Here is a 22,232-nt window from a genome sequence, read left to right on the forward strand (position 1 = left end):
TCCTAAACCACCAAGCTCTTTCAGACTTTCTTTTCCCTGAAATGCCCTCCCTTCCCCACTTTCTGACAGGAGAAACTCCATTCATGAATGGATGCCCAACTCAGGTCTCGCAGGCTCCCTCCTTTTCTACAGATAGTTCATCCTTTCTTCTCCTGTATCAGCTCTCTCTACAGCACAAGCTCCTCTCCTACCCAAAACTGCAATATTCTCTTCACAAGCTGTGTTCTCTACTAAGCTGTTGGCTCCCTGGGGGCAGGGCTGTGAATTCATCTTTGCACCCCTAGCACCAGTGCAGTATCACCAGAATATAGCTGATCTGTACATACTTGAGAGATTGAAGTGAGCGCATGTGTACAAAACACTTAATATTTCTGTAGTGCCTTTCTCCTGAAGAGCTCAAGAAGTTACAGAACAGATATAAATATATGTTTGCAAGTGGAAGGTGCGAAAGGTGAGCTATTGCAGACACTTGGTGAGTGATGAGAAGAAAAGAGGAGATTTTTGCTCTTTACCAGGTCATAGTATAAGTTAGGAATACATTTGGCTGCAAAATTAGAAAACTAATTCTCAGAGGCTGAAACAAACATGGGTTATTTTTCTCACATAGGATATAGTCCATCCAGAGGTGGACAGTTGCACACTTTGGCTCAAGTGCCCAGCGATACCACACTGACTCTATTTTCCAGTATGTTGTCCCAACTATATTGACCTTTTGACCTCACAGTCTTTGGCTCTTGATTGAAGTCTGGTTGTAGCATTACTAGGCATTTCATTTGCATTCAAATCATAAAGAAAGTGGGAAATGGGCTGGGCGCGGTGGCTCACGCCTATAATCCCAACACTTTGGGAAGCCAAGGTGGGCAGATCACCTGAGGTCAGGAGTTCGAGACCAGCCTGGCCAACATGGTGAAACCCCGCCTCTACTAAAAATACAAAAATTACCTGGGCATGGTGGCAGGCGCCTGTAATCCCAGCTACTCAGGAGGCTGAGGCAGGAGAATCTCTTGAACCCCGTAGACGGAGGTTGCAGCGAGCCAAGATGGTGCCATTGTACTCCAGCCTGGGCAACAACAGCAAAACTCTGTCTAAAAAAAAAAAAAAGAAAGAAAAAAGAAAAGAGGGAAAAGGAAAGACAGAACCAGAAAAAATTTTTCAGAGGCTCCCCCACCAGACCCTTCTTTCGACTCATTGGCTAGAACTGGGTCAATGACTTCCTTAGCTGTAAGAAAGACTGGGAAATCAGGAAGGGGATTGTCATGGTCGTCTTGGATCAATCATAATCCTGGGTTCTGTCACTAAGGAAGAAGTGGAGAATAGATTGATAATTGGGAAGACAATTCACAGTGTCTGCCACTGAACAAGTACCATCTACCAGGAAGAGCTAGTGCCTTCTTGAAGTCAATTTGTCTTCGTGGAGCTAGGTGGAAATGAATCCCTCTCTAATGTCCGTAGGAACAAGATGCTAATGGTATTGTTACTTCACATGGATAGAAAACACTGGGCACCTGAATGGAATGCCTCTTGAAGCTTTCAGCCCCAAATGTCCAAATTGATTCCTCACTCACCACCTCCCCATCCCTACAACCAGGCATTTTAAAAAACAAATTCTTTGATCCAATCCAGCATCTCTTGAGATAAATAACAGGCTTTCCATCCAACTGGCTCATGCTTGGGCTGCTCAGGAGATCTGATGGGAACTCTCTAGGCCCATGGCAATGTCTTCTCTAATAGTTTGACTTTTCTTCCTTTTTGAATTAGAATACTAGTGGTTATGTATTTAGTGAGCTTGAGCACTGGAGGTCCAGAGAAGGAGAGTGGCTGGGTCATGTTTTGGGGTTTTGGGTTTTGTTTTGTTTTTGTTTTAGTAACAATCACCCATGTAAGAGGGCTTATGAATTTTATATTGGAGAACTGTTCTTCAGGTTCCATACCTGTGGTCATCTATTATGATTCTAAAGGAGGAAAGGGCAAGAGGAACTCAGGACAAACAGGTGGAAAGCAAGTGCCTCATCAGCTTCCAGTCACTACACATAGACCCTTCTTCACCTAAATCAAAAGAGAAAACCATGTTCTTGACGACACTGGAGTGAAAGACATCAAAAGTGTATTATTAATCCTTGCTATAAACATAAGCCGACACATTGCCCAGCTACAAACATGAGTAATTAAGAGATCAGCTAAGGGCTGCTTGGGGAACATACTTTGACAGCAGCCACTACAGAACTTGAACCTGAATACAGGCTGCAATCCACGTGTGAGATCTTCCCTGCTGGCATTGACTGCTCCCTACCGGGGTCCCCAACATTTCACACAAGCCTCAGCACAGCGCTGAGCGCAGGTTTCTCCTCTATTCCAGACCAGCAGCAACTTTAGAGTTAGACACCTTGCCCTGAGGCCCTGCAGAGTGTCTGGCTCATGGCAGATACTCAAACACCGAGGCTGAGTGAACAGTCCACGAGTACCCGCTTAGCTCCTCCACTAGCAGGAATGCCCAGGACATGGGAAATACAGAATCCTCATCCAATGATCTCAGCACCTACAGCAATGCATTCAGCCTCGGACACAAACTTTCTGCATCCTCCAAGGGCCTGAACAAGAAATGTGACAGAAGCAAGGTTTTCCGTTCTTCAAGCTTATTTCAGGTTTGTTTTTGTTTGTTTCTTTGTTTGGTTTGGTTTGGTTTTTTGAGACAGGGTCTCACTCTATCGCCCAGGCTGGAGTGCAGTGGTTCATTGCAACTTTTGCCTCCTGGGTTCAAGCGATCCTTCCACCTCAGCCTCCCGAGTAGCTAGGACTAGAGAGCGCCACCACACCCGGCTAACTTTTGTATTTTTTGGTAGAGACAGGGCTTCACCATGTTGGCCAGGCTAGTAACTCCTGACCTCAAGTGATCCGCCCACCTCGGCCTCCCAAAGTCCTGGGATTCCAGGCTTGAGCCACCGCGCCCGGCCCTATTTCAGTTTTCAGTCTGCTTTCTCCTCCCTTCGGCTCTACCTGGGACATCAATCTACCTCCCCAGGCTACCCGGATAATTCTCTCATCACCTGGCTAATTCACTCTCAGTCTTCAGTTTTTCTCGTCGACGTCAGCTCCTCAAGAAGCCCTCCCTGACCTACTCCCCACCCCAAGTCTAGATCAGGTGACCCCTCTGGGAGCGGGCTCAGGAGGCCTCTGCCTCCTCTTGGTTGTGCTGTAATCGCCCATTGGTCGCTTTCCTTTTCTAGACTGTGAACTGCACGAGGGCAAGAGGTAATCTTGTTCTCTCGTCCCCATCGCTTATGACACCACCTGGAGCTTAGTAAGGGCTCAACATTTTGGAATAAATTCAAGGAGTGGCGTGTCCCCAGAGTAGCTGTGCTGGGCCGTGCGTCGCCCGCGAAACAGCTCCTATTTGGGGAATTCCAGCCTTAGGCCTCAGTCTCTCCGCAGCTGAGACTTGGGACTCTGTACTCGGGAGGCGCGCCCGCCGACTTGGGACCCGCTTCCAGGGTCCCAGAGCGACCCCGCCCGCTGGGGCCGTGTCCCTGCCGCGGGGCGGCGGCGGCGGCTCCCAGGCAGGAGCCTGCGAGCAGGTGGGGGCGGCGGCCCCGCCTCCGCGTCCCGGCAGCACCAGAGCCGGTGGCCGGGGAGCGAGCCGGGCACACCGAGCGCAGCTCGGCGGTAGCGGCGCCGCTTGGAGCACGGGCGCTGCGGGACGGAGCCCGGAGCCAGAGTCGGCGGCGGCGGAGACGTCGGCCGGAGCTCGAGTCCAGTCCAGACCCCGGCTCCGCCACCTGCAGGTAGCGGCTTCCCGCGCGGGTGCGGGTCGGTGCCCGAGGGTGGAAGGAACGGGCGGTGTAGCGGCGGCCGCCCTGGTCGGTCCCTGAGCAGAGTGGCCCGGCCCGGGACAGAGATCCTGAGGGCGTGGGAGGGCCGGGGAACCCCCGCCGGGCTGCAGCCCCGGGCCCAGGAGGTTGTCGACGTGCCGCGCGGCGCTCACGCCCCCCACCCGCACCCTGCCACGCGCCCCGGCCAGGCCGGGCCGGGCGGAAACAAACCGCGGGGTGGGGAGCGAGGTCACCACGGGGTTGCTTGGTGACTTCTCCGGACTGGACTCTCCGGTGAGCAGCCCCTGGCACCGAGGCGGCCTCGGCCTGGTCCTTCGCGACGCTCTCTCTTCTCCGCTTCGCCCCCGGAACAAAAGGCTGGGGTCTCGCTGGGGAGGGGGCTGTCGCGGGAAGGGCTGAGGCGGAGTAAAAGAGAGCTAGGAAATTGCAGAGCCGGAGGTGGCTTGGGGAATACAGAAGGAGCCCCCTAGTGAGGGAGCCAACTCCAGAGATGTGAAGTGACTTGTCCAAGGTCACACAGCTCATGGGGACAGAGCGCAGGTCTCTGGACGCCCCTCCCGTGCTCATCTCCAAGCCCCTGGGGTCAGTAGTCAGACTGTGCTCCAGCAATGTACATTTGGCCACAAATGGGTTTAGGGTCCTTTGGAGGATTAGGTGGTGGGTAGGTAGGTGGCAGAGCAGATTTCCCCCAGCCCCTGACACGCACTCTCTGAAGGTGGCGGGGAGGGCGGGCACCCGGCCGCCCTGGACCTGGAGGAGCGCGGCCCGGGCCCCGTGGGCAGGCAGGCACCGGTTCTCAGGAACAGCGCCTTTGGAGGGTGGCGTGCCAGCCACGTGGGTGTGCCCGTGGCGGGCGCTGGGGCGGCGTGGGGACCGTGTGTGCGCCTCCCTCTGGAAAGAATTTTCTGCAGGGAAAGGCCAGGAGAGCGGTTCCATGCTCCCTGGGACAGTGTGGCCAATCCCTGACACTCGGGGCGCTTTGTAACTGGCTGTATTGGGGAGGAAAGTTACTCTGTAGCAGGAAGTTAGGCTGTCTCTTCGCCTCTGTGCCTCGGGTCCTTGGCTGTAAATGAGGGCCTTGTTTGGCATGACCAGTGTGATTTAGAAGGTTTGTGCCCCTCCGCCTCCTCCTTTCCAGAATCTTTTCTCACTTCAGAGGGAGGACTGGGAGTGCACTTCTTGTGCCCAGCATTAATAGTTATCTCTGGGACTCCTGCCTCCCTTCAATTTTTTTTAACTTTATCATTACGAAAGAGGTCAGAGGAGAGGTTGTTTTTGGGCCTTGCAAGGAGATAAACTCCAGGTCAATACCTGGACAGGACATGAGGGAGGCTTCTGGGATGCTAGAAATGCTTCTCACCTTGACCTAAGAACTACTGAAGTTATACCCTTGAGACTTGTGCACTTACGTAAATTCTACCTCAGTGAAAAAGTAAATAAAAATGTGATGCTAAAGTCCACTCATTGTGGTAACACACAGATTGCTGCAGTTTTCCAGCTAATGCATTTCAAAGATACATTTAAAAACCACAAAAACCAAATCAGAAAAGAAGTGGCGAGGAGGGGCAAAAGAAAGTTAAGAAGTAACTGGAAATGAAACATACACTGCAGATGCCTTTATGTGCATCACCTGCTGTGATTCGCAGCAATTCTTTAACAGAGATATTGTTATTGTGCCTTTTTTACAGATGAGAAAATAAAAGGTCACAGAGGTTAAATTACTTACTCAGGGTAACAGCCTGGGCACACAGACTTCAAATTCTAGACAGGCAACCTTCAACAGGCAATTTGTGGCCACCTGAATCGGGGCAGAGCGGTCAGGGTGACAAACACTTGTAGGCTGGCTTCCTGCCATTGCCCCCTTTTTGTTCCTTTTAGGAGTCTCTGTTTTCATGTAATTGTGAGTGTGACATTGTGTCACAGATTGCAGTTACCCAGCAGCAGAAGGAATGGAGGAAGTGTGTGTGTGTGTGTGTGTGTGTGTGTGTGTGTGTGTGTGTCTAAGAACATACAGTTATAAGAACAGGGGAAAGCCAGCTGGTCTAGCCTGGCAACGCTCTTTTTAGGAGACTTATTGTTCAGAAACCATATAGTACAGGTTGCGAGTTTGCAGTCACTCCAACACATACACAAAGAATAAAGAATATAACCTAGGAAAGATCCGAGAAAACAAAATGTGATTAACGGTAGAGGGAAACATAGAATTTTCATCAGGGTGGCAGTCAACTTTTTTACATTCTAGAATTTATAAATATGTTTATTAATGTTGAAGTTTTTTAAAAAAAGAAACCTACACAAATAACTCAGCAAAAGGCAGGAAATGTGTTTTCTAGCAAATGTGTTATAAATATTTAATATATATGAACTTTGGTGCAGAAATATTTGAAACATTAGGGTACAGTAGCCTTAAATCTACGGAGAAATCCTGAGAACTTTGTCCTGATGTGTGGTCTTCTAGTGATTTTATATTTCTGCCTAATATTTCAAACTTAAAGGGGTAGAAACGTCTTTGTTTTACCACCAGTTTCAAGTTGCAGAGTTGAATGTTTGTCTTAGGAAGTTTTGGTGTAAAGAATGTGGGTTAAGGGGAGCAATTTAGAAATAGCTCTGGGCGAGTCCCCTCAGCCCAGTGCCATCGAGCACGGTTCTGCATCACAAAGTTATCTTTAGGCAAGTTTGCCTTGTCACAGTGGTGCTTCTGCCATCTGGCTGCTGGAATATTTAGAAAAGAATCGTAATGTTTGACTGACTTTGCCGACAGCATGACAAAACAAACTTCGAGGGGAACTATTAAATATGAGTTAGGGTTGGTGAGAAAGTGATTAATTGCTTTTTATTTAGCCACTGTACAAAACCGAAGAGGCATGCCTTTCCCCAGCCGATGCTGGGCAGGGGCAGCACACGTGTTTTCTCACTGGCTTCAGCCAGTAGTGCACTTGAAACTCCCCTTTTGCAATTCTAGCTGCGTCTTTCCTTAGACCTGTTCAAGAGGGAACCCGACTATTATGCAGCAGGGGAATTGTGTAGTGAACTGCGGTGTTCAAGTGCCAAGGAGGTAAACTAAAGCAGAGTAAACGTGACAAAAATGCCCAGCGGGCATTATGTGGGCCAGGCACTGTGGAGGAAGATTTTCAAGTGCATCTTGAAGGAATGTTCATCCTATGTGGGTGGTGTTTTCCAGCTAACACTGCATCTAGGATGGTGGCATCCAGGAGAGAGTGCCAGGCCTGCGCATGAACTGTGAGAGTCAGCTCTTGGTTAGCTAGGAGGAGGCAGTAGCCAGTCTCAGTGCTTGAGTTTCTGAGGACGTGCGTCTGTGTGAGTGCACATGTGTGTCTGAGCAAGGTGCCCAGGTTGCCATCCACTGTTCCTTAAGAGCTAATGACTAGCTAGCCCTGCCCAGGGCTGGGCTAAGAGCTTTATATGTAGGACATCACTACAGCAGCCCTATAGGGAGCTGATTCTTCATACTCCTTTATCAAAGGGGAGACAGAAGCCGAAGGCTGACTTACTCTCAGAATGATCATGTTGCACCCTACTGTGGTCTTTTATCAGCCCGCTCATAACCCCAAGGTGTCCCCAACCTACCTGACTCTCTCTTATTGCACCTGAGCTCCTGGAAGGCAGGAATTGTGTTCATCTCCATTCCCAGCACAGCACCTGCCCCATGCCTGGCAAGTGAGGGGTACTCCCTAAAGGTTGTTGAATGAATTAAAGGACTGTGTAAGTGGAGGAATCAGTAATTGTGTGAGTGAATGAATGAATGAATGAATGAATGAATATCTGGAAGTATGTTCCAAGATCAAAAGACAATTATTTGTTGTATTTTATCTGTTGTTTTAACTTTCACTGTCTAATTCCCTTTTGTTAATATGGCTCCATCAGGCATAACTGTATGGATGAGATTTCCAATAGGTATCTCCTTTAGTGCTCAGCCTATAAAATCAAAAAGCCTCTGCTTCTTTAAAACATTATTTATTCTTTTGTATAACTTATGTAAGTCAGAATCCCTGGACTATTTTGCATGAATCTTACATGCATCATTTATTTGCTATCTGATCTTGGACAAATTACTTAACCTCTCTGTGTTTTGGTTTTCTCATCTACGAAATGAGGATAATAATAGTATTTATCTCATGTTTAAGGCTAATAAGATAGATTTATTCTGTTTTTTTGTTTTGTTTTGTTTTTTTGTTTTTTGATAGGGTCTTGCTCTGTTGCCCAAGCTGGAGTGCAGTGGTTTGATCACAGCTCACTACTGCCTCCAACTCCCACGCTCAAGTGATCCTCCCACCTCAGCCTCCTGAGGAATTGGAACTACAGGCACATGCCACCATGCCCGGCTAATTTTTTTTTTATTTTTTGTAGAGACAGGATCTGACTATACTGCCCAGGCTGGTCTCGAACTCTTGGATTTAAGCGATCCTCCTGCCTCAGCCTCCCAAAATGCTGGGATTATAGACATGATCTGCCTTGCCCAGCCATAAGATAGATTTGGTACTTAGGACAGTGCCTCATTCATAGCAATGTTCAGTCAATTAGCCATTATGATGATGATGATGATGATGATGATGATCTGATGCTTTTAAAAATTGTTTGCCTTAAATGTTCCGGGTTCCATAAAGTGTTCAAGGAGTTTACAAAAATAGCAAACAACATAAAATTAATAGATAATGAAACTGAGGTAAAGGGAACACACGGGTTAGAAAGTGAGATAAAATCAGAGGTAATTTACAGAACCAGAATAGATCATAAGTTGTGGATAGTTTCCAGAGGTGGGAGTAAAAATTTGCCAGAGCTTCCCAGCAGCCAAAACAAAAAAGAAAACATAAATAGTTACCTGATCCACAGTGACCATGAGATAAAAACAGATCGGTTACACAGCTTTTCCTGGTCCTGAAACCTGGGATAACTTTCTCCTGGCAGGTCTTCAATGCACTCACTGTTGCCATAGAGACCTAAGTCTTCAACATCATCCCTGCCATAAAGACAATGGAAATGCTGTGGTAGAAGGCAAAAGTAAGGGTTTCCTAGAACTTTATTGACTGCAGTTCCGGAGACATAATCCCACACAGCTCAGTAAAAGCTCTTTGCAGGGCCAAAACACTGTGGTTCAGGGACATTCTGTATTCTTAGCTATGCTTACTGAGTGCCTGGAAGAGCCAGAGCCTTCCTTCCAAAGATTGTAATTCTTATGAGAGTCAGGTAGTGAACAATCTCATCTTTAAGAACTTTGGCTCTGGCTGAAGCCATTTAAGTGAGCCAAATCAGTTTACCTCATCCAGGAAAAGTCCAAAGGGTGTCATTGTGCACATGTACTCATTAACAGATGATTATGTATTTATGAATTTTCTTAATACCAGCAGTCCATAATTTCCCTTTAGCTGAAAATTTTTATTACCTACTTGGAAAAAGAAAAATCCAGTGCTAGAAAGCATAAGTATTTTATTTTTTAAACATTTTTTATTATTGAAATAATAGTGCTCATGTCTTTTAAGCTCCCCACTCCCGTATATATATCCAGATGTGAATTGTAGCAGCTGCCAAAGTAAACAAAACCAAACCAGTGCACACACCCGAATCTGGCTTACATGGATTTGTTTATTTGTCTTGTGGAATTAGACTCCTAAGAAAGGCAGTCTGGGGCCTGTGCAGGAGCTATCTGAGACCAGTATCCATCCATCTTCCTGCTTCACCACACTTAGCCTATAGGACTTCATCCTAAATCTGGTTGCCTCATGATGACGATACGGCTGCAGTATCTCTAGGCTTCCATCTGCAGTCTAGGCAAGAAGACAAGGAAGGTGCAAATAGATAAAGGAATTAACGTCCTTCTATTAGTGAGGTTTTACCTTTTTATTCAGCAAGTGATGCACTCCCTAGGACTTCCACCTGCATCTCACTGGTCAGAACAGTGTCACAGGGTTGTTCTAAATATATTAGAGTCTGATAAATCAAATATTTTTAGCTGGGTAAATTGCAACCCCATCACTCAAATTAGGGCTTCTGCTGTGAGGAAGAAGAGGGAATGGTTATTGAGTAGGCAGCTAGCAGTATCAGCCACCTGACTGACTTCCATTATTAGCCATGTGTCTGACTTAATTAGAAATTACAGAAGGTGACTCAGTAATTTTAAATGTTGTACTCTTCTAGATCTTCATGGAATTAGTGTTAGAGAATGAAATGCACCCAACTGCCTGTGTAAAGATTCCTAAATCGCTATTGTCAGCCTTGCTTCTTCTCTAAATTTCAGATCTAAATTTCCATTTGCCAAAAGCACCTCAAACTCAAAATGTTTCGAATTAAAATCTATTCTCTCTGCTCATTGACCACCGCTTCCCACTCTCTCCTCCGTCTCGTTTAACACTACATTGTCTTGACCACCAAGGACCCAAGGGGTCACCCCAGGCTCTTTCTTCTTCCCCATCCCAGGCATCCAATCTGATTTCCTCCTTGGCTCTATCCCATTGCCATTACTCTGATTTAAATAAATACCCATCCTTACTCATGTGGGTCCCCAAATTGATATACCTGTTTGCCCTTCCTCTCCCTACAATTCAGTTTCCACACATAGCCCCACGGTGCTGTTTTTAGAACACAGATGTCTAACAACATCTTTCCTCTCTTTAAAAACCTACAAAATAAGGTCCAAAAGCCCAGCTCTTGACAGCCTGGCATTGTGAGCTTCCTGCCACAACCCTCAAGCCACAGCACCCATGCACTCACACAGGGCAGGACTCTGCTCATACCCGCCCCTACTTCAGTCATGGAAGGCCTGGCTCAGACATTTCTTTCTGACACTTTACTTGTCCATAACTTATGGCACAATTAAGTAAATTTTCATGTATGCTTCCAAACTATTTTATATTTCTTTTTTGCCCTGGATTCTTTTTTCCTGATATTAATAATACTACAGCAGTTTTTTTCTTAAAAATCAGTTTTATTGAGCTATAATTCACATACCATAAGATTCAGCTTTTTAAAATACACAATTTCAGTGGTTTTTAGAATTTTCACAGTTGTGCAACCATTGCCATTATTTAATTCCAGACATTTTCATCACCCCAAGAAGAAACCTGTTAATAGTCGCTTCTCATCTCCCTCCCCTCAATCCTTGACAACCACTAATCTATTTTTTATTTCTATAGATATTTCCTATAAACGGAATCTTACAATATGTGGCCTTTTTGATAAGAGAATTTTTTTTTTTTTTTGAGACAGGGTTTCGCTCTGTCACCCAGACTGGAGTCCAGTGGTGCTATCCCAGCTCACTGCAGCCTCGACCACCCAGGCACAGGTGATCCTCCTGCCTTAGCCTCCCAGGTAGCTGGGACTACAGGCGCGTGCCATGACACCCAGCTAATTTTTGTATTTTTAGTAGAGATGGGGTTTTGCCATGTTGGCCAGGCTGGTCTCGAACTCCTAGGCAAGCGATCTGTCCGCCTCCACCTCCCAAAATGAATTTAATAACCTGCTTACGGTTATTATGATTACTCATATATTGGAACTTATTTTGTGTTTTCTTGTATACCCTGTGCTTTATTATTACTTCTTTTTTTCCCTTCCTTTTCTGCCTTCTACAAAAGTGCCTGGCACATAGTAACCTTCAGTAAGTGTTACAAGCTATCATTTGTGGGCAGGAACTATGTAGCTATGAATTTATTTATCCATCAAACATTTATTGATTACCTGCTACTCGTGTTTATAGTTTTGTTGCATGGCTAGCTTAGTGTCTAACAGATAGAAGAAGCTCAGTACATATTTGCTGCATTGCATGGACTGTGCAGAGACTGATGTGCTTGTCGAAGGCTGGGGGAGTCGTGGAAAGCACACAGGCTTGGGATCAAATTCACTTGGGTTGGATCTGATTTTGTCACATCCTAGCTATTTGATCTTGGGTGATTACCTTATGTCTTTGAGCCTTCATTTCCTCATCTGTGAAATGGGGATGATAACATCTGTTGTGAAGAGTTGTTTTGGGAGATGAGAGATAGTTATGTAAGTGACAATCAGAATTGCTAGTGTAGGGAATATGCTCAGTACATGTGAACTATTGTTTTTCTCAGTGAACTGTTTAACCGAGCACCCTCCCAACCATGTACATCAGTATTGAAACACCAACCATGACTGCCCAGGGAATAAAGGTGTAGTCAAAAATGAAACTGGCCCCTTTCCTATGTGGCTGATGTAAGTTATTACCGCCCTATTAGAGGAGGGGACATTTTCCCCTCACATGGTAGAACCAAGGAAAACAACCAAAAGTGTACTTTCTTCTTCCTTTTAACAACAGGAGTCGATTTTAAGTCTCCGATGTCCCTTAAAGCTTCCGTTTATTCTAACACTCGTTTAAACGTTTCAATGAAACATTTTTGTTTCAGTCATGCTTCTCTCCAGGGATTCAGAGAAAAAATAAAGTAGCGTCAGAAATAGGTAAGACAACTACCTAGAAAAGGAGAAGCTTAGCAAGCTTGAAGACAGGCTATTTGGAAATACACAGTCAGAGGAGACAAAAGAAAAAAAAACAGTAAGACAAGACAAGCAAGCAACCATTTTTCCTGAGTTTCAAATTCACTTTCCCCACGTTTTAAAAGCTTTTGCTCGTCTCTTTGTTGCTGTTGTTCTGGTTTTCACCCAAATGTGTATGTCTTGAGGTTAGAAATTTGCCTGCGGACATAGAAGGAAGGCTAAAGAGTAGCCTGGGTTTATGCCTTTTGTTGTCCTTCCTGGCATGCATGGATGCTCAGTGAGTTTTAAGGGATGGTGTTTGATCTGCACTCATTTTGACAGTATCCGTATGAATTACATGTATCTAAAAAAGACGAGCCAAGATACCTGTCCATAGGATCTAGGGATGCAGTATTTTGTGGCTAGGGGAACAGAGCCCCCACGTGTTATTTCAGACATGTGCACCTTCTCACCAGCATGCTTGTGTTCTCACAGGTAATAAATGACAGGGTCTGCTACAGCTGGAATCAACTTAAAATTATCCATGCCTAATACAGCATCATGTCTTAAAACCATTCCTTGTTGTGTGTTAACCATGTGATAACAGAAGAATTAAACTGTAGGGGTTATGACTGGTTTGGGGAGAATTATTTTATTCTGCTCTTGCCTATTTTCCTAGTGCACCTGGTCAGTCGCCTCTAACTTGTGGATGGCTGTGGTGGTGATTTCAGCTGTCCCAGGAAGTCTGTGTGCAAGGCCAGCACAGCAAATCCCACCCTCAGTGCTGAGTCCTACTCTCGATGGCTCCAGCAGCTGCTCATTTGGACCAAATCGTCAAGACCATTTTAATCTTTTTCTTTCTTTATTTGTATTTGCCTTTGAGGTGTAAAGAGATCTCCTAATTAGGATAGTTCAAAATACTTTTAAAAATACTTCTTCACAGTTGTCCCAAATAAAGTGTTTCTCTGAGGTGGTAATCCTGAACTTTTGCTTATTAATTTTTTGAATAAGGAATAATGCACATGACACTTCAAAAAGTGTAAAAAGGATGTTCACTATAAAATATTTCCTGTACTCTATCCTCAGACCACCTAGTTATGCATTCTTCCAGAGAAAAGGCATACTCATTCTTTTATTATTATTATTATCATCATCATCATCATCATCATTTTTTTAGAGACAGAGTCTCTCTCTGTTGCCCAGCTGGAGTGCAGTGGCCTGCCTGATCATGGCTCACTGCAGACTCCATCTCCTGAGCTCAAGCCTCAGCCTCCTGAGTAGCTGGGACTATAGGTACACCAGCTAATTTTTATTTTTATTTTATTTTATTTTATTTTTTAGTAGAGATAGGGACCTGCTTTGTTGCCCAGGCTGGTCTTGAATGTTAGGCCTCAAGTAATCCTGCCCCTGCTTTCCAAAGTGCTGGGATTACAGGTGTGAGCTGCCATGCCCAGCTGCAAACTCATTCCATATACATTTTCTGCTGCCTGCTTTTTTCACATAACACAATGTGGAAATCATTCCAGGTTCTTACATATAGGGCTGCCATATTCTTTGTGACAGCTACCTAGTGTGTCAGTATAATGTATGAACCATAATTTAATAATTAGTTTTCAGTTGACAGGTATATACACTATTTCCAGCCTTTTCCTATTAAAACAAATGCTGCAAGTTTTGTCACTGTACAAATTATTTCTCACACATGAGAAAGATCAGTAAGATAAATTCCTAGAATTGAAATGTGAATTTTTAAATGTTGCTATATTTTCCCATTACCCTTCACAGAAGTTGTACAAATTTATATTCCTACCAATAATTGTCTGATTCCCTGCACTCTCTCCAACACATACATATCAAACTTTTTATCTTTGCCAATTTGATAGGTGAAAATGGTATCTGATTGTGGTTTTGACTTGCATTTTCTCATTAGGAATAACATTGAGGGTCTTTGAATGTGTTTAATTGCCATTTATGTTTCCTTATGTGTGAACTGTTTAGGCCTATTTGTGTATTTTCTATCGGGTTATTGATTTTTATTGTAGGAACACCTTATAGAGAAGATAAAACAGCCATTTTACTATAATTTTTATTTTACTGTAATTTCCCCCAGTTTATAATATGACTTATTTTAATGTAATTTCCCTGCAATTTGTAGTATGACTGGGCTTTATTTAATGTGGTTTTATGTATATAGATATGTATTTATTGCTTTGCAGAAACCTTTTCTTCTATACATTTTAGAAAGGTCTTTCTGACTTGTAGATTTTAAAAATTCTCTCATATTTTTAGTATGATTATAATTTCCTTTTTTAGAAATTAAAAATTTGATTCCTTGCAATTTAATGTAAGGCATGAGATCCTTACATTGTTAGCTAACTTAATTTTTTTCCAGATTACTACCCAATTTACTCAATACTTTTTGTTGAATAACTTATCTTTTCCCCACTGATATCCAATGTCTTTCTTTTTTTAAAATAATAACCAAAATTTCCAAAAATACCTAGGTCAATTTCCAGGCTCTCAGGTCTATTACCATTACTGATTCTCCATATAGCAATATCAAATGGTTTTAATGAATATGGCTTTATTATTTGTTTATTATCCAATGATTTTATTTTTCCATGTAAACTTTGAAATCACCTTGAGTAGTTATAAAAAGCAAACAAGTTAGTATTTTCATTATGATCACCTTAAATTTATACATTAGTATAGAGAAAAATCAACTTTTGTATGATATTTAGTCTTCCTACCCAAGACTAAAGTGTGTTTTTCCACGTCTTCACTGTTTCTCAGTAATGTTTTGAAGTTTTATTTCATGTCTTTGCATATTTTGTTAAGTTTATGCTTAGGTATACTTTTTTAAAGTTGCTATTGTGAACACAATTATTTCTTCACAATACTTTCTGGCAGTTATTGTTTATATACAGGGATACTTTTTGGAGTTTATTGGTTTGGAAGAGCTACCTTTTTGAATTATCTTATTAATTAAAATAATTTTCCGGCCAGGTGCAGTGGCTCAAGCCTGTAATCCCAGCACTTTGGGAGGCCGAGGTGGGGTGGATCACCTGAGGTCAGGAGTTCAAGACCAGCCTGGTCAACATGGTGAAACCCCATCTCTACTAAATATACAAAAATTAACTGGGGTGGTGGCACATGCCTGTAGTACCAGCTACTTGGGAGGCTGAAGTAGGAGAATCGCTTGAACCTGGGAGATGGAGGTTGCAATGAGCTGAGATCACACCGCTGCACTCCAACCTGGGAGACAGAGCGAGACTCCGTCTCAAAAAAAATAATTAAAATAAAAATAAAAATAATTAAAATAATTAAATTATTTGATTTAATTATATAAATTAAAATTATATAATATATAATATGTATACTTATTTAATTTAATTATATAAATTAAAATTAAAATAATTTTTCTGTGGAGTCTCTTAGATTTTCCATATATATTACCATATTATTTGGGGGGAAAACATGATAATTGAGCCTCCTTCTTTTCAACTATTATACAATTTAGTTCTTTCTTTTATCTAATTGAATTGACTACTAGCTCTAGGATAATGATAACTAGTAGTGACAATAGTGGACATGCTTGTCTTGTTCCTGACTTTAATTGGAATTTGTTTAGTCTTTCTCCATTTGCCATAATGTATTTTGAGTTATGTTATAGATATTTAGAGGCAGCTATGGAGATGATTGTATGATTTTCCTGTTTTATGCCCCTGCTATAGTGAGTCATATCAGTAGGTTTTCTAGCATTAAAACATCTTTGCATTTAAACCCTACTTGGTTGGCGTGTATTATTTTTAGTGTGTTGCTGAATTCTGTTCATTTATGCTTATTATTTTCTTCCTCCATATTCATAAATGAGATTGGTCAGTAGTTTTCTTTTTTATTTGTTCTATTCTTTCTTAGGTTTGGATCTGACTGCTAAGTGGTAATTAACTGCTTCTTAGAGGTTGGGCAGAATTCAGCCATCTATCTTTCACACTTCTTGGTGGTGGATCTTTGACAACTTTCACTATTTCTTCTGTTTAGATGTTCTCTCTTGTCTTGGTCACTTGATTAACTCATGTTTTCATATTCAGCTCTTCATAATGGTTGTCTGTTTCAATTCAAGTTTTCAGATTTCTTTACCTAGATTTCAGCAAAATCTTTTAATGTCTTCTCTATCTATCATTATTTTCCCTGTCTCTTGTTTTATTTTGTGTATCTGTGCTTTCTCTTTCTCCCTCCCCTCATTTGGTTAAGGTAAGATGGTTACTTATTTTATTGTTTTTTGTTTTTCAGAGACTAAGCTTTTAGATATATTCATTTAAACATTTATCTTTTTCCTAATTCCTAAATATCTGGTTTCAAAAATTCACAAATAAATGTTAATTCCTTCCCTTCTGCCTCCTTTAGGTTCATATTATTGTTACTCATGTTTCTTGAGAGTTTTTTATTCCTTGTTTTATAAATATATTTACTTACAGCTATGATTTTTGCCCTGAATTTTTCATTAGCTGCATTCCATAGGTTCTGATATGCAATGTTTTCATTATCCTTATTTTCTCAGTACACATTAAGTTTGGTTTTCATATCTTTTTGTTCCGAGATCTGTTAAATAAAGTTTAAAAGTTTCTAAGTGATAGAATTTTAAAGTTTTCTTTGTATTTTTGTCATTTGATAGGATTGTGAACAGAAAATATTATCTGTTCTGTTTCTACGTTTTAGAATTTGTTAAGATTTTCTTTGCACTATTTACAGCTAATATATAGTCCCTTCTGTGGCTAGTTTAGGGACACTTTAATATGTGTCTTCTATATTTAGAATGTATAGTCATATATTTCCCCCTACCTTGCAATTATTTTATTTATTTATTTTAAAACCTTACTTTTTTGATCCACTAAATATGATAACGACAGAGAGAGAACCCATAAAAGTCTTGATCCGAATATAGATTTGCCTTCCTTTCCTTGAATAATATCCTATAGCTTTGCTTTATTAATTTTGTTACTGCTATTTGGAACATTGATATTCATGACTGCTAACTCAAACTTTGTATATTATTCCCTTTACCATTATAAAGAATCTTTCTTTGCCTTGTTTAATGGTTTTTATGGTGATTTTAATTTTCTCTGTTTCAAATCAGGTGTGTATCTTTTACACAGTATATAGTTGAATTTGGTCCAGTTTGAGGGCTTTTTCTTTTAATATGTGAGCTCTGCCTATTTATGTGTATTGATATGGCAGATATGTTTGTTATTATTTTTGTTATGTGTTCTGTTTTCTATTTTTTATTGCTTAATTTGCTTTTTTTACATGATCTGTTTTTTTCCTTACTTTGTGCCCATGTAATTCATTTGGGAGATGTGTCCTATCTTTAGTTCTTCTAGCAATCCCCTTTGTAATGATAATAATTCTCTGTTGTTGTTTCTTTTAATTTAGAGAGTATCCACTGATTCCCCAACAGAAATGATACTGAATATCCACTTCTTCCCACCTCTCCTCTATCCCTTTCCAAACCTCCTTTCCACCATTCAATTCTAGTTGATATAATCACTTTTTTTTAGTTTTTCCAAAACTAAACCTTTTAATATACTTGACTTATACTCCTGTGAGAAATAGACATGATTTATTCTCTTTAAAGATATTTTGATTTATTAACTTTAAAGGTATTATGCTTGAGTATAATAGCTAAGGAATCAACATGCATATATCTCCCACTTTATCTTCCTTTTCACCTGATAACTTTTGCAAGTTACGTTTTTCCATTTTGCCATGATTAATAGTAGTTCCATTCCTTTCCGATAGCATATTTCCATAGCTGTTTCAGTCTTGATTCAGCAGTTAATTCAATACTTACTGCCATTTCTTTGTCCCCACTTTCTCTCCTCAACTCTTGATTAGCTGACATTTTTCCTACAGTGGTATCTTCAATACAAATTCAAGAAACACACATTTTGCATGTTTAAAAACATTTGCCACTTGCCTTCTTACTACAATGACAGTTTGGCTGGATATAAACTTTTAAGTCACACATTGTTTCTCTGGGATATGATGGCATGGCTAATATGTCTCCAAAACTATATGATTTTCCTTTGGATATCACAGACCTTTTATTTTATTTATTAATAAATTTATTTATTTATTTTTGAGACAGAATCTCACTCTGTCATCCAGGCTGGAGTGCTATGGTTTGATCACAGCTTACTGCAGCCTCCACCTTCTAGCCTCAAGCAATCCTCCCATCTCAGCCTCCCAAGTAGCTGGGACAAGACACACGCCACCATGCCCAGCTAATTTTTCAATTTTTCTCTAGAGACAGGGTCTCCCTATATTTCCAGGCTCATGAACTCCTGGTGCAAGTGATTCTCTCGCCTTGGCCTCCCAAAGTATGGGGATTACAGGCATAAGCCACTGTGACTTGCCTTGTACCTTTAAATGTATAGAATTAAATCTTCCTTTTGAAAAGCTTTCTTAAATTATATGCTTGATATTATGTGTTTGAATATTTGTTCTCTTCCATTTGTTTATGTCTTTTACTCAGGAAAACCAGTTATCTTTTTCATTTGTCTTCCATATCTAGCAGTTTCTCTCTAATCCTTTCAAATTCTTTGTCCATTTACATTTCATTCTGCTCATTTTTCTCAATCCTCCATGGTACTCAGTGTGTTTTCAACAATCCCTGTTTTCTTTGGGCTTCTCCTAGTGTGTTCTTCATTTTTCTCTTTTACTTCTGCCATGATATTTTTCATCCTCTATTATTTTGCTAGATATTCTCAGAGTCCTTATCTCTTTTCTTTGATTCCTTGTTTTAAAGGGTTAATTATTTCATTAAATCCTTTGAGTTAATAATTGTATATCTTGTCACAGTGTTTATCTGCTTTACAGCAGTATTTTTTCTAATAAATGTTCTTTACTTATCATCGTTCTTTTCCTATTCCTTTCCTTATTTTTTTCTTAGTTTTTTTTTTTTTTTTTGGTATAGATCTTATACTGGTTCTCTTTTTCATTATTCATCTTGAAATGAGATCAACTCTTCTTGGACCAACTATTTTCAGATTTACTTGAGGAAATGACCATGGCAAGTTCTAGACCAGCAAGAATTCTTTTTGGCTTAGGGAGGAACTCCTTATGACACAGAGAGAGAGAAGTATGTGTGTTATAAGACTCATTGAAATGCACATTTGCATCTGTGCCTGCAAATAATTTTGGACCCTCCTTTCCCCAGCCGGTAGAGGTGGGTAGCTTTGAGGCTGCCCAAGATTCACTGTCTTCTTGGCCTACCTCATTCCTAGAATGTCCCTACAGAAATGCCTTGCCTTTGCCATCTTCTCTGCTCCCTGGTGGGTCTAGGGTCTAAGATCAGTTCTGCTGCCATCCTACACACCCTTTTCCATTATTCTAAATGAGAGTTGATGGGTTTTCTTTGCCAAGGAGCTAGTGTTTCCCACTTTGGAGAGCAGGGCTCTGCAGGCTTTGTCTGAGGCTTACAGCCACAAATGTATCCTCTACAGCATATCCACACCCCGTGTCAGATCATCCTGAGCAATGAACCGTCCTGTCTCATTCATTAAAGTGCAGAGTTACGGAGATATGGTTTTACCAAAGAATATTTTCTTTTTCTTTGTTATCTTGAGATGATTTCCAAGAAAAGGAAGAAACAGATATTTTTACCGTCTTAAAACTGGAAGACCTTCTTGAACTTTATTTTGAGAAGTGAGTTTTTCAATCTAAAAATCTAAAAGCAAGCTGCCTCCTCTCTGCTGCCGTTTAGTAAGACCACTTCTATTTCCAAGAAGCCACCATATCCTTACTTTAAAAAATTACATTTGGAAAAACTTTGTTTTTTGGACAGGATCATATGCAATTTTAAATTTCTTTATTATTTATCTCAAAGCAGTACTCCTTTGCTCCTCATATTTATACAACTTAGGAAAGAAGAAACAGTCTACCTTTTTCTTGAACAAATAGATGGGAATGAAAGCCAGAACTAGAGACCAGTTTTCCCAGCTATCAGATGATTTCTCTTTGATTGCCTTGCTTTTTGTCATGCCAGAGAAGGCTTTTCTAGTGTGCACTGTAAGCTTTGAGAACCCAACATTCATTTTTTTTTTTAGATGGAGTCTCACTCTGTCACTCAGGCTGGAGTGCGGTGGCACGATTTCGGCTCACTGCAACCTCCGTCTCCTGGGAGAACCCAACATTCAGAATATATTTTATTCCCACGCCAATAATGAGGTCTACCATTGGACAGAAACTTTGACACTTCTCTTCCCTTTTCTAGTTTGCAATATTTTTCTTTAATAATCATTAAGATGATATCTCATTTCTAGATTCACATATAACTTTCTCAATGTTCTGCTAACAAGGTTTGTCTCCATCTTTTGCGGGAGCCTGATTCCTTGTTTATATGCCATTGCCTTGATACAAAAATATCTTGATACCAACTGATATGGTTTGGATTTGTATCCCTGCCCAAATCTCATGTCGAACTGTAATCCCCAGTGTTGGAGGTGGGGCCTGGTGGCAGGTGATTGGATCGTGGGCGGTTTCTCATTATTGGTTTAGTGCCATCCCCTCATCGTTGCTCTTGTGATGGTGAGTGAGTTCTCACGAGATCTGATTGTTTAAAAGTGTGTGGCATCCCCACCCCAGTCTCCCCACCCCAGTCCTGCTTCTGCCATTTAAGACACTGTTCCCACTTTGCCTTCTGCCATGAGTAAACGTTCCCTGAGGCCTCCCCAGAAGCAGATGCCATTATGCTTCCTGTACAGCCTGCAGAACTGTGAGCCAATTAAACCTCTTTTCTTTATAAATTTCTCAGTTTTCAGGTATTTCTTTATAGCAACGCGAGAACAGACTAATACACCAAGGCAATGGTATTTGGCATTCGGCATTACTTTTGGCTTTGCCAATACCAATATCCCAAAGACGTAGTCCCTATCTTTGAAGCTTTGAGGAGCCCATGGTCCAGTGAAGGGAGACACAGAGACATATAAAAGGAAAATAGGTCCGGGCATGGTGGCCCATCCCTGTGATCCCAGCTATTAGGGATGCTGAGGCATGAGAATTGGTTGGCCCTGGTGGGGCAGAGCTTGCAGTGAGCTGAGATCATGCCACTGCACTCCAGCCTGGGTGACAGAGCGAGACTCCATCTCAAACAAAACAAAACAAAAATGAAAAAGAAGAAGAAAATTGCCAGAGTGCTCAGTACCATAGTAGAAGTGTGACCAAAGTGCAAAGTGCTATAGGGGCAGTTAGCCCTCCCGAAGGGAGAAGAAAGCCAATGCAGAGAAGCTGGCACCTGAACACAGTTTTGCAGGTTAGCAGGTGTTTTCCAGATGGTGAAGGCCCTGACCTGCAGCCTGAATACCATGGGCAGACTTAGAGATGTATTTAAAAAAAAAAAAAAGAAAAAAAGAATATAAGAAAATGTCAACAGTGTGATGTGGGTAAAATGGAGGAGGCCCAGAACACAGTGGAGGATGAGATGTGGAGTTTGACTTCGTAGTAAGTAGCCCAGAGAGGAGTACATGTTAAACCTGGGAGTGATGTCATGGACGCTGATAGGTGACACCTGTAGTCGATTTGTGAGACTTGGCTGTCAGTGATGTGCTGGCTGCCTCAGGAAGGAATCTGCCTGGTAGCTGAGATGAGGGAGGCTCCTTGCTGCAGGCTGTTTGAGGTTTTAGCCTAACTTCAAACTGGATGAGGGAGCCAGGGCGTCAGAATCTGCTTATCCTGGAACAGTAGGAATAAGGTTAAAGCACTTAAACTAACCTAAAGTCGCACCCAAAACCTGGAAAGAAAGGATTTGTTTCTTCTTGTACCCAATACTACCTCCCATCTGCACATTATTTCCTCAATGATTTTTGGAATAGTAGCATTTTTGGAGTACGTACAACGTGAAAAGTTACCACCTTAGCCTTAAGAAAGCAAAAAACACCATTCGTATAAAATCTAGCATCA

At 41.8% G+C, this 22,232-nt stretch overlaps 1 protein-coding gene across 2 annotated transcripts in view; it reads left to right on the forward strand.

The window, feature by feature from the left end:
- The first annotated feature begins 1,756 nt into the window (after positions 1-1,756).
- The window catches only part of WIPF3 (WAS/WASL interacting protein family member 3), a 112,077-nt gene continuing 91,601 nt past the window's right edge, over positions 1,757-22,232 (forward strand). For both annotated transcript variants that reach the window (XM_034963860.2, XM_034963861.2), the window contains exon 1: positions 1,757-3,779. The gene's annotated coding sequence lies outside the window, so the exon portion shown is untranslated. The remainder of the gene's footprint in view (positions 3,780-22,232) is intronic.

The sequence above is a fragment of the Pan paniscus genome, chromosome 6 (assembly GCF_029289425.2).
Source record: "Pan paniscus chromosome 6, NHGRI_mPanPan1-v2.0_pri, whole genome shotgun sequence".
Classification (NCBI taxonomy): domain Eukaryota; kingdom Metazoa; phylum Chordata; class Mammalia; order Primates; family Hominidae; genus Pan; species Pan paniscus.